Source organism: Oncorhynchus masou, chromosome 18 (genome assembly GCF_036934945.1).
Source record: "Oncorhynchus masou masou isolate Uvic2021 chromosome 18, UVic_Omas_1.1, whole genome shotgun sequence".
Lineage (NCBI taxonomy): Eukaryota > Metazoa > Chordata > Actinopteri > Salmoniformes > Salmonidae > Oncorhynchus > Oncorhynchus masou.
In genome coordinates, this window is record NC_088229.1 from 55891853 (window position 1) to 55905808 (window position 13956).

A 13956-nucleotide genomic window follows, 5' to 3' on the forward strand; every position below is an offset into this window, starting at 1 on the left:
TTACAAAGTATTAACTTAAGGGGGCTGAATCATTTTGCACGCCCAATTTTTCAGTTTTTGATTTGTTAAAAAAGTTTGAAATATCCAATAAATGTCGTTCCACTTCATGATTGTGTCCCACTTGTTGTTGATTCTTCACAAAAATATACAGTTTTATATCTTTATGTTTGAAGCCTGAAATGTGGCAAAAGGTCGCAAAGTTCAAGGGGGCCGAATACTTTCGCAAGGCACTGTATATGTTCCAGATCTCCAGTGCGTCTCCAAGGCCCAGTGTATTCTGTGACTCCCCCCCACGCACTCGCCCTAAGGTGCGTGTCACCAGCCCAGTACCACCAGTGCCGGCATCACGCACAAGGCCTCCAGTGCGCCTCCAGAGTCCAGTACGTCCTGAGCCTGCTCCCCGCACTCACCCTGAGATGCGTGTCACTAGCCCGGTACCACCAGTGCCGGCACCACACACCAGGCCTCCAGTGCGACTCGGAAGTCCAGAGCTTCCGGCGACAGTTCCCAGTCCAGAGCTTCCGGCGACAGTACCCAGTCCAGAGCTTCCGACGACAGTTCCCAGTCCGGAACCTCAAACGACGGGCCAGAGTCCGGAACCTCCAGCGTCGGGCCACAGTCCGGAATCTCCAGCGACGGGCCACAGTCCGGGGTCTCCGGCAACGATCCCCAGTCCGGGGTCTCCGGCAACAGTCCCCAGCCCGGGGTCTCCGGCGACGGTCCCCAGCACGGGGTCTCCAGCGATGATCCACAGTCCAGAGCCTCTGGCGATGATCCTCAGTCCGGCCCTACAAAGGCGGAGGGACCAGTGTAAAGAGGGGGGGGGGCGTCCAGAACCAGAGCCGCCACCGAGGGTAGAAGCCCTCCCTTATAGGTTCAGGTTTGCACCTTTGGGGGGGGGGGGGGTACTGTCACGCTCTGACCTTAGATATCTCTGTTTTCTTTATATTTTGGTTAGGTCAGGGTGCGACGAGGGTGGGTATGTTAGTTTTTGTATTGTCTTGGGTTTTTTGCATGTCTAGGGGTTTGGTAGGTCTAGGTATGTCTATGGTGGCCTGAAATGTTTCCCAATCAGAGGCAGCTGTTTATCGTTGTCTCTGATTGGGGATCATACTTATATATCCCATTTAGCAGACGCTTTTGTCCAAAGCGACTTACAAGTCGGCTGGGGCCACTACTTTTACATATGGGTGGCCCCAGTGGGAACTTAGGTTGCCATTTTCCCTTTTGTGTTTGGGGGTCTTGTTCTATGTTTAGTTGCCTGTCTGCACTATCCATATAGCTTCACGGTTCGTTTTGTTAGTTTGTTCAGTGTTAATTTGTTTAATAAAGAAGAATGTATGTACAGTATACCACGCTGCACCTTGGTCTCCTCCTTACAACGAACGTGACACTGGGAGACAAATTCACCTTTCAGATAGACAATAACCTAAAACACAAGGCCAAATATACACTGGAGTTGCTTAGCAAGATGACATTGAATGAAAATCTATCGCAAGACTTGAAAATGTCTGTCTAGCAATGATCAACAACCAACTTGACAGAGAGTCAGGGGCTGAGCCCCACCTATTTAGAACATTTTTTGGGGCCTGTTTTCCATGTTATTTTGGCATTCATACGTGTCACATACGGTGGGGCAAAAAAGTATTTAGTCAGTCACCAATTGTGCAAGTTCTCCCACTTAAAAAGATGAGAGAGGCCTGTAATTTTCATCATAGGTACACTTCAACTATGACAGACAAAATGAGAAAAAAAAGACAAGATCCCACAAACTCAGGAGGAAAACAAGCTGCCTAAGTATGATTCCCAATCAGAGACAACGATAGACAGCTGCCTTTGATTGGGAACCATACCCGCCCAACAAAGACATAGAAAACTAGAATGCCCACCCAAATCACACCCTATCCAAATAGAGAAATAAACAGGCTCTCTAAGGTCAGGGCGTGACATCTACTCTCAACGTAGACTCTCAAAGGGTCTTTAAATTATGGTCTTTAAATTAAAGATCCAAGCAGCCTCTCCCTAGGGAGGGTGACAGTTTTTGCACCTAATGGTGCTACGATACTCTGAGTTAAGTACTTTTAATTGGGCTTTGTTTTACCCACATAATTTTTACCACAAGGACAAGTTATAAGATAAATAACTGCCTTAGTGAAGCACGTGATAACACCTTTGATTGGGATCTGTTTCCCTGTTTGGGGGTGTTTGAAGGATCTACATTTATAAGTTCCATTGCATAGAGCATAGCCATTACACTTGTAGTTTCCATCCAATAGGGGCACAAATACACGTTGTGCAGGGACATCTTGGGGTGGTCAATCTGAGTTTACCAGTTGATCTCTGAGGTTTCTGCCCCGTCTTGTATAACTAACCTTGTGGGGACACACAATTCAGTCCCATTCAAAATCCTAACCTTAACCCCAAAACCTAACCCTAGCTCCTAACCCTAACCCTAAAATGAACCCTTGCTCCTAACCCTAAAACTAATTCTAAACCTGACATTAATTCTAACCTTAACTCTAAACCCCCTAGAAATAGCATTTGACCTTGTGGGGAATAAAAAAATGTCCCCAGTTGATCAAATGTTTTTGTTTGCTATTCTTCTATTCCCCACAAGTATAGTTAAACATGACCCCTGCAAGCACACACGCGCACACACATACAGTATATACTGTTGACACTGCAATACAATGACTACGACATCTGAACTGCATTAAAGGGATGGTAAGATATATATATTTTACTGCAGCAATACTGTTTCTATCTCTGTTGAAATACGGTGCATTTGGAAAGTATTCAGACCCTTTGACTTTTCCCCCCAAACATTACGTTACTGCCTTGTTCTAAAACTGATTAAATTGTTTTTTTCCCCCTCATCAATCTACACACAATACCCCATAATGACAAAGCAAAAGCAGGTTATTAGAGTTTTTAAATATACCTATCACATTTACATAACTATTCAGAACCTCTACTCAGTACTTTGTTGAAGCACCTTTGGCAGCGATTACAGCCTTGAGTCTTCTTGGGTATGACGCTACAAGCTTGGCACACCTTTATTTGTGGATTTTCTCCCATTCTTCTCTGCAGATCCTCTCAAGCTCTGTCAGGTTGGATAAGGAGCATTGCTGCACTGCACAGCTATTTTCAGGTCTCTCCAGTGATGTTCGATCTAGTTCAAGTCCGGGCTCTGGCTGGGCCACTCAAGGACATTAAAATATTTGTCCCAAAGCCACTCCTGCTTTTCTTGGCTGTGTGCTTAGGGTCGTTGTCCTGTTGAAAGGTGAACCTTCGCCCCAGTCTGAGGACCTGCGCTCCCCGAGGAAGGTTTTCGTCAAGGATCTAGCTGTACTTTGCTCCATTCATCTTTCCCTTGTCTCCCAGTCCCTGCCTCTGAAAAACATCCCCACAGTATGATGCTGCCATCACCATGCTTTTCCATAGGGATGATGCCAGGTTTCCTCCAGATGTGACGCTTGGCATTCAGGACAAAGATTTCAATCTTGGTTTCATCAGACCAGAGATCTTGGTTCTCATGATCCATCTTGTTTCTCATGGTCTCTGAGTCCTTAGGTGCCTTTTGGCAAACTCCAAGCGGGCTGTCATGTGCCTTTTACTGAGGAGTGGCTTCCGTCTGGCCACTCTACAATAAAGACCTGATTGGTGGAGTGTTGCAGAGATGGGGGTCTTTCTGGAAGGTTCTCCCATCTCCACAGAGGAAATATGGAACTATGTCAGAGGAAGAGTCTTGGTGGATCCAAACTTCTTCCATTCAAGAAGAATGGAGGCCACTGTGTTCTTGGGGACCTTCAATACTGCAGACATTGTTTGGTACCATTCCCCAGATCTGTGCCTCGACACAATCCTGTCTCGTAGTTCTACGAGCAATTTCTTTGACCCCATTGCTTGGTATTTGCTCTGAAATGCACTGTCAACTGTGGGACATTATATAGACAGGTGTGTGCCTTTCCAAATGATGTCCAATCAATTGAATTTACCACAGGTGGACTCCAATCAAGTTGTTGAAACATCTCAAGGATGACCAATGGAAACAGGATGCACCTGAGCTCAATGTCAAGTCTCATAGCAAAGGGTCTGAATACTTATGTAAGTAAGGTATTTCTGTTTTGTATATGTAATACATTTGAAAAAATGTATAAAAACCTGTTTTTGCTTAGTCTTATGGGGCATGTGTGTAGATTGATGAGTGAAAAAATAATTACATTTATTTTTGAAATAAGCTGTAACCTAACAAAATCTGGAAAAATGGAAGGGGTCTGAATACTTTCCGAATGCACTGTCATTGCCACAATTTCACAATGGTTGTCATGGAAACCCAGCAGTTGATGCATTTTGACCGAATCTGTTCAGGGAGACTGAGACATTGAAAATGGGAGATGAGAGGTGGAGGGATACACAAACCCATCAAACGAGTGAACGTTACTAAACAGTGCAGGGCATTTCAACACAATAAGCCTCCAATGGGAATGAACGGTTGTGAGAAAGAGCACAAGAGAAAGAGCGAAAGAGCGAGAGCAAAAAGGACGGAGAGGGAAAGAGCGAGCTATTTTAGGCCGCGGGTTGTCATGGAAACAGCAGCCTCGCTACTACAAATGGAGACAACTAGAACACATGGATCGACAAACAAATGGCGTGCGTACAAGCGCATGCAAATGCCACGGCATGTGTGACTACTCTCCATCTTGGTCGGGTTAATCCTCATGAAAACACAGTCTCTTTCAGCCAGAGTGAATATGAATGGGGTGCTTTAGTGAGAGGGGACAAACGCTGGGAGTCAGGGGCTAAGTAATGTCCATTCAGTCAATAGTGAGCCAGCCACTCAGTCTGTCTTTTAATTAACCAGTCCCTTTGGCCGCTTCCTTCCCCCTCTTCTTCTCTCTTTCCCTCTCTATCTTTCTCCCTTTTTCTCTCCCTTTCTCCCTCCCTTTCTCTCTCCTTCTCTCTGAAGGACAGAGGTATTCCCACAGTTCTCTGGTTGCTATAGCAACACTGCAGGCGAGAGGAGGAGAAAGAAAAAAAAATGAGAGGACACAGGCAGGAGGAGGAGGAGGAGAGAGGGAGGGGGAGGAGTAGGGGGAGGGGTAGAGAGAAGCGGGGCCTAAGATGAGGGGATGTGTGAACAATGCTAATGCTAATGATAGCCGCGCCCGAACCGGGGCGATGGCGACTCTCCGTTTGTAGAGCCGCCGAGAGCCCAGACTGTCACTGTCATTAACATAATTCTCGCCGGATATCTTATCTTGCTTCGAGTCGATATCTCTCTCTCACTCTACAGAACACAGTGGAGGCCTATAGCCATCTGCTCATTCATTTGACATTGAGCGGCTCGATTGTCATAATTGTGTTGAATTTATTTACCTCGTGAGTGTCGTTCAGAATGACAGGAAGTACAGTGATAAGATCCCACACATCATTACTTTACCCAGGGAGACTGAGAATGACAGGGGGATAATGCCGTGTGTGGTTATTGAATGAGGACTTAAACAATGCAAACCAAAGGGCCCATCTGACAAGGTGGATTGTTTTTTAAACATGATAAATAAACGGATAAATATGGTGTGAAGTTACATACGTACTTATACACATACTGATAATAACACCCTTCTGTGAATGTATACAACGTCGGCATGCTGTTGGTCCAGTTGACGACACCCGACGCATGCCTTCCCTCACCCGAGTTCGGCCCGAGTCCTGGTGCTAACTGGGTAATAACGATGACACGCAATCTCTAATATGTACATGTACAGTGTATGTACATGTTGGTAGGCTATATGTAATATCAAAAATATTTGTCACGTCAACACATTAACACAACCGAAGACATACAGTATGTGCCACTGAAGGCAATGAGGAATATAAAGGCGAAATAATCTGGGTGATCGTGGTGCCAATGTACACTGAGTGTACAAAAAACCTGCTCTTTCCATGACATAAACTGACCAGGTGAATCCAGGTGAAAGCTATCATCCCTTATTGATGTACTTTGTTAAATCCACTTCAATCAGTGTAGATGAAGTGGAGGAGACAGGTTAAAGGAAGGATTTCTAAGCCTTGAGACGATTGAGATGTATTGTGTATGCACGCCATTCAGAGGTTGAATGGGCAAGACAAAAGATTTAAGTGCCTTTGAACAGGGGTATGGTAGTAGGTGCCAAGCGCACCGGTTTGAGTGTATCAAGAACTGCAATGCTGCTAGTTTTTTTTGAATGCTCAACAGTTTCCCAAGTATATCAAGAATGGCCCAGCACCCAAAGGATATCCAGCCAACTTGACACAACTGTGGGAAGTCAACATGGGCAAGCATCCCTGTGGAACGCTTTTGACACCTTGAGTCCATGCCCTGACAAATTGAGGCTGTTCTGAGGGCAATAAAGGGTGGAACTCAATATTAGGAAGGGGTTCCTAAAGTTTTGTACACTCAGTGTACATCTGGTAGACACATACAGTACATGCACAAGTCCAGTAGATACATGTAGGCTATGTATCACTATGGCCATCAATGTGTGTCCCATGCATACCGCATAGGCCTACGAGGGGGACTGTTGTTGTTGGCGTCTCGAATACCTTCTGCATGTCAACTGTCTCTCTGTCCTCTCTTGTCAATCAATAGCTCATCTCTTGACGTCAATACTGTTATACCCCATGGGACAGAAATGTATTTCCTTAGGACAAATGGAGTATGAGAGAGAGAGAGTGAGAGAGAGAGAGAGAGAGAGAGAGAGAGAGAGAGAGAGAGAGAGAGAGAGTGAGAGAGAGGTGGAGAGGTAGAGAAACTTGTTCTGCCTTCCTATCTCATCATGTTATAAATAATATATCCGACAGCAAGAATTGTTACGTCTTTCTTTCTTAATTTTTTCTTCTACAGTCCTTTGCTTCTTAAAACAATCTTCTTCTTCTTTGTGTTGTCAAAAATGCCTTTTCAGAGAGAACAAGGACCTGCCCCCAAAAATAAGAATACATATTGGAACAGTAATAAAAATGGAATCAATATATTAATCTAGACACAACAGAGAGGCAGCAGACACAGAAATTACCACTGCCCCATATTCTCAAGTGTTGAGTTCGCAGACACAGATTTGTCACTTCTACAGTCCCGAGATAGTTGTGAAACTGACAGTTACTTGCAAACGCATTCCAATTAAATATATATAGCTCATGTTACCAGGCTTGAAACTGAACATTCCACTCAATGAGTAGTGACATATTCCAAACATGGACCTTTCACCCTCTTCTCATATTTTTCATTATTTCTCTCTTTACATTTCACAATCCTTTATCATTTCCCCTTAATCCTCATCCACTTCCTTGCCATCATCCTACGGTGTCCCTAAGGAGCAAAGTGGCATCACCGTATCATCCGGTAACCAGAGGCCTACTGTAATGTACCATACGCAGTAGTGATGCATACTGTAGTCTATTCCAAGATGTATCCACACACGTCAACATAGCGCACAAACGTACCTCAGCAACATACATGACCTACTACTTCTCTCCCCTCCGTTCATCTACAAGACTGGGATATCGGAGACGATAGAGAAATAGCTCAAAAGCAAGGAATCCCTTTCTAACCTCAAAACTCTTTTTTACAGTGGCTGGTGAGATATTTCTGGAAGTCCTGTGCTTGTTAGAGGTTCTGTATTGGTAACATCTAACACGGTTAGAATGCATTATGAATGAGATTCTAAGGCACCGATGCATTCTGAACGTGTGAGCTATTTCAGAGTGTGTTCACGATGCACCACAAGGAAAATATATTTTTGGTAATTGACCCATTGCTGCATTGCTGGAAATGGAACACAAGGCAATCATCAACCAAAAAAATGAGGATATCTTGCTGACATTTTCTGTTAAGGTAACATGTTTTCGCTGAGAGTAAAAGCACATTCTAAGTAGGGACTGGAGCCATAAGCATTTAAGTTTTTCGCAATGCTTGACTGGGACTGAAATAGGTGCCAGTACTCAGTTCTGGTGAGCTGCGTCCCAAGCCAAGCACTGTTTTTACAGATTTAGAATATCACTGTGATAGCCTTGTGTACGTCCTCAAAGATATGGACAAGCTGTTCAGGAAGCTTGCAAAGGAAATAAGATACACTTTTTCAATCATGTACACATGGTATAAATACTGCATCTCCTCTTCAGTCTCAGTGTCCTGGGAAAATGCACACAATTCCTCCCAGTAACAATATGGGCAAAGGTTACCACTTAGAATCAAACACATGCATTTCTTAACAACAACCATGTCCATATTCTACTCCACAAAATTTGTTTCAGGTGGGCACATGAACCAATTGGATCATCATAAAACAAAGTTGGCACTGGCTCCAGATAAACTCTATCAACCTACTCCCCCATCTCCCACCCACTTCCACCTTTTTGCATGAAACGATAGGGAAAAAAATTATCAAAATGAAACCAATAGGTAAAAAAACGTTGTTTTTTTTTCCAGAGTAGAATTACAAATATGCAGTTATTTCAGGTGACATAGCTTGCTGGGTTGAGCACTGTCTCCCCCTGAGAGGCATCAAATGAGGTAATGAAACTGCCCTGGGGGAAGAGTGTGTTTGGAAAGTGGAAGTGGAGATATAGGTTAAGAGTAAGACTAAAATAGAACGTGGATAGCATCTTCCATAGCTCTTTGAGCTGGTATACACTGTCCAGAATATTAATCGAGATAAAAAAAATCACATTTTCCTGAAACATATTTATTTACATCTGTACATTTCCACATACCATACATTGTGTTAGGCACTGAGACATTCGAGAGCATTCGGTTCTCATCTAATGGGGATCCGGAATAAAATGCAAATACAAAAATAATAGTAAGCTGAAGTAGCAATTTGTCTCTATTTACATATAAAGATCACTATCTCCCAAAAAATTGCATTTAGTACAATATATCCCTAATACACACACTAACTCCTATTCAGTTGAATGCCTTCTGTTCCTTAGGCTTTCTCTCACATGTAGATGTAGCTGGGAAATGTTACCCAGCCCAGGCTTTGAGTGGCATTGAAAGGCAGAGCATATGGATAAGAGCGTCTGCTAAATGACTTAAATGTAAATGTAAATATCAACTCAATTCCCTAACAGATCACATGATCCACAGCCAGTATCTAGCCATTGGTGCTACATCCACACTTGAATATAGCGACCCTAAACTGCTCTTGTATGCATGTACTGTAGGCATGCTCAGAAGTACGCTACCTCCCTACAGCAAAAAAAAAGAAAACGACCAAAATGTCCATGGTTCTAGAGCAAAGCGCTACTGTCGCTGCCTACGCACTGTGACACCTCTGCTCCATAGCTCCATAGTGGAGTTCATGTAGTGTCAGTCTCCCGACCGACACTGTAGTATATGTGCAGTCTGTTTGTTGGCCAGGGGAGTGAAAAGGGATTCCCCTTGAGAATCACTGCTGGGAGGCTATTGAATTTGAAGGGAACGATAGCACGGAAAGAGAAAAACAGGGCAAGAGAGCAGGCTCAGGGAGGCTCATGGAGAGGATAGATACATTTTTTTTGGGGGGGGGGATACAGATAAAGGGGACATCGATGGGGAGGAAAGTCGCATCCATCAACAAAAACAATTTGTCCCCCTTTCATTTCAATTAGTCGGGTCACAATTAGAAGAGGCAAAAACATAAATGTAAAAAAATAAAAAAACGTTCCCCCAGTACAAATGGTTGTGACTTGCTGTGAGCGATGAGAAGGGTATTTTCACTAGATCACCTTGCACTGCCACATATGTCCGCGTTATCACACGCTCCTCTAATCACATTTGCATTCCCAGCATTGCATCTTCCGTCTTTTAGTGTGGATGCGTGTTCAATTTGTTTCCCGCCGCAGCGTACGATGCATTCCGCTTCTCCCTTCCAGGCCTCTTAAGAATATTTACGATTGATGCGTTACCTAAATCTGCCTGTTCTGTCGACATAAAAGCCTACTTAAGGCGCGAGTGATAGATATTATGTAGATGCTTTTTTCTTCTTCTTTCGTTAACCCACATTTATATCCTTTCAGCTCATTCTGTGTGTTTGGCAACACAGGTTACGATTTACCTACTCGAAAATTCACCTCAAGGTGTTTTGAGTGCAACTGCTTTCAAGCCTCATCACAGCTCGAGGTTATCTCCTTCAACTTATTAATAAACACCATCCTTACTGGCAGCTACAAATGTAACTCTGTTTTTCTGTTACAATTCACCAATTGCTAACAACCCATCTCTTTAGGTCCAATCAATGTCTGTACTGCAGTGTGATGCTTGTTCCAACAGGAAGTTTTTTTAAACAGATGTACAGACAGTCTCCAGGGACCAATGGGGGATCTCCAGGGCCTGCTGGAGGACAACCACATAAGAACATGCCCCAAAGAATTGAATAGTGTCCCATAAATGTGCAGTAGTCTTCATAAAAACACGTCACATAAGCGTCACAAATCAGACAAATGTTGCAAATTCGAAACGCAAAATGGATCATCAGTTTTCGTATTTGTCAATCCACATTTCTTTATAAATGGGTTGTAATCAATATGCAATAGACCTTATGAAACTGGAACAAATAAGTGGAACACACTATGATTCCAGTTCGCACGGTTATGGGAAGTTACGTTTACCTTTGCATGACGAACCAGATCTAGGTAACTGTTCTCAACCATTACTCTGTAGCCAATTGGGTGCAAAACACAGACAGTTACTCTATCCTGACCACAAAATAAAACATGCCCTGTGTTCTAACAGTGTGTCAAATCAAGAAGTTAATCTATCAGTGGTTCCCAAACTTTTTTTTAGTCCCGTACCCCTTCAAACATTCAACCTCCGGCTGAGTACCCCCTCTAGCACCAGGGTCAACACACACTCAATTGTTGTTTTTTGTCATCATTGTAAGCCTGCCACACACACACACTATACGATATATTTACTAAACATGAGTGTGAGTTTTTGTCACAACCTGGCTCATGGGAAGTGATAAAAGAGCTCTTATAGGACCAGGGCACAAATAATATAATAATACAAATCTATAATTTTGATCTTTATTTAGGCATCTTACAAATAACACCTTGTTTGTTCATCAATAATGGTGAATAACTCACCACACGTTAATGAGAAGGGTGTTCTTGAAAGGATGCACATCACTCTGCGATGTTGGGTTGTATTAGAGAGAGTCTCAGTCTTAAATCCTTTTCCACACACAGTCTGTGCCTGTATTTAGTTATCATGCTAGTGAGGGCCGAGAATCCACTCTCACATAGGTACGTGGTTGCAAAGGGCATCAGTGTCTTAACAGCACAAGGTAAGAAACTCTGAGCGCAGCCCTATCCAGAAATCTGGCAGTGGCTTCTGATTAAATTCAATTTTCACAGAACTGCTTGATGCAATTTAGATGAGGCTCTCTTGTTCAGATATCCGTAAGAGGACTGGAGGCAGGGCATGAAAGGGATAATTAATCCAGGTGTTTGTGTTGTCCGTTTCGGGAAAGTACCTGCGTAATTGCGCACCCAACTCACTCAGGTGCTTTGCTATATCACATTTGACATTGTCCGTAAGCTTGAGTTCATTTGCACACAAAAAATCATACAATGATGGAAAGACCTGTGTGTTGTCCTCTGCAGACAGAGAAGAGCTCCAACTTCTTAATCATAGCCTCAATTTTGTCCCGTACATTGAATATAGTTGCGGAGAGTCCCTGTAATCCTAGACTCAGATCATTCAAGACGAGAAAAAACATCAGATAGACCAGTCATGTGAGAAACTCGTCCTCATGCAAGCGGTCAGACAAGTGAAAATTATGGTTGGAAAGAAAACGTTAAGCTCGTCCCTCAATTCAAAAAAGCGTGTCAGTACCTTGCCCCTTCATAACCAGCGCACTTCTGTATGTTGTAAAAGCATTACATGGTCGCTGTCCATATCATTGCATAATGCAGAAAATACACGAGAGTTCAGGGGCCTTGCTTTAACAAAGTTAACCATTTTCACTGTAGTGCCCAAAACATATTTCAAGCTGTCAGGCATTCCCATGGCAGCAAGAGCCTCTGGGTGGATGCTGCAGTGTACCCAAGTGGCGTCGGGAGCAACTGCTTGCACGCGTGTTACCACTCCACTATGTCTCCCTGTCATGGCTTTGCCCCATCAGTACAGATACCAACACATCTTGACCACCAAAGTCCATTTGATGTCACAAAGCTGTCCAGTACTTTATAAATATCCTCTCATGTTGTCCTGGTTTCCAGTGGTTTGCAGAAGAGGATCTCTTCCTTAATTGACACTCCCATAAACGTAACAGACATATACCAGGAGCTGTGCCAGGCCCGCCACGGCTGTTGACTCATTCAGCTGTAACACATATAATTCACTGGCTTGTATGCGAAGCAGTAATTGTTTCAAAACATCTCCTGCCATGTCACTGATGCGTCGTGAAACAGTGTTGTTTGATGAAGGCATTGTCCGTATAGTTTTTTCGGGCCTTTTCCCCCAGCATTGTCCCAGCCATATCCGTGGCAGCAGGATAAATTAAGTCCTCCACAATAGTATGGGGCTTGCCTGTCCTAGACACTCGGTGGCTCACCATGTGGATTATTTTTCAAATTGTCATGTTTCTAAATGTCTGCACAAGGTTTCCTGCAAGAGAGTAACGGTTAATGTGATTGGATGTTAATTATTTGACTAGGCTACTTGTGTTTGACATTGTGTTGTTATTTCGCAGAACACTAGATGGTTTAATTTTATTTTTGCCAGTGAAACGAGGATACTCAGGCGAGAAACAAAACCTCACCCAAATGTATAGCCCCATTGGAAAATATAAATGTACTGTTTGAAAATGTGAAGAAATTATTATAATTAAAAAAAATGTGAATAACATTTTTATTTGGCATACCCCCGACGGCATTGCATGTATCCCTGGCACCCCAGTTTGGAAATACTTGATCTAGATGAACCAAGGGTAAAATCCATCTAACGTCATTTTTGTCAAATACTTTAAAGATAAATATCTTTACTGTGTATTGTGCACCCTGACAGATGGTAAGCCATTTTGTCACTCCTATGTAAATATTATGAAGACAGTATGTCAGGTCACCTCAAGTATTATTACCTTGGTACTTGCTGTACACATCAACATGCTAGCAAACTAGCAACATCACAACAACAAAGAGCCCCTACTCATGTGTGGTTAAACAAACTTGCAATGACTTCCAGTCATGCATTGATTAAGAGTGCACTTTCATAGCCCAATGTCATTAAGCCGTACTGCAGTGTAAGATTCAGACAAGTCCACAGCAGTGACTCACACCTGTCTACGGTGTCCATATTAGGACACTTACTCCAGGCGACAATGATATCAACTCCAAGTGACTCTGAAATAAACCCCTGCTAACTCTGACACAACTTCCATGGATGTGTCTCTGACCTAATATGGGCACCGTGCTAGTGGTCAATGAAACTCCTTTTCTTCTCAAAAATGAAAAAGAAAAATGACAAAACACACAGAATAATTGATATTTTTCAGAATTCATTTCATTTTTGTTTGATCAAATCCACGCCATAACTTAATGTATCATCATGTAACCCCGGCTTAAATGTTAAAACTTCTGTAGTACACGGTGCTCAAGATGGGAAAACAACAACAACAACAACTGAATTGGAACTATGTGTGTTGAATAGTTCTGTATGTGAAATATGATTTACAGCTAGCAGAAAGTTAAGCCAAACTGACAGCAACATACAATATCTCTCAGTCATTGTATGACAATCATAGAAGTGTAAGTACCATATGTGTTGATTTGGCCAAAGTTATAGAAAAATAGTACAGTGTTTCAAACCTTCTACTCCACCATTTTGTATCCCTGGGTTTATGATTTTTACAGATGGCAGTACATTGATAATGACCATATTAATAATATTACACTTTAGATACAACCAACACGTGGGAAAAAAATGTCAACAAA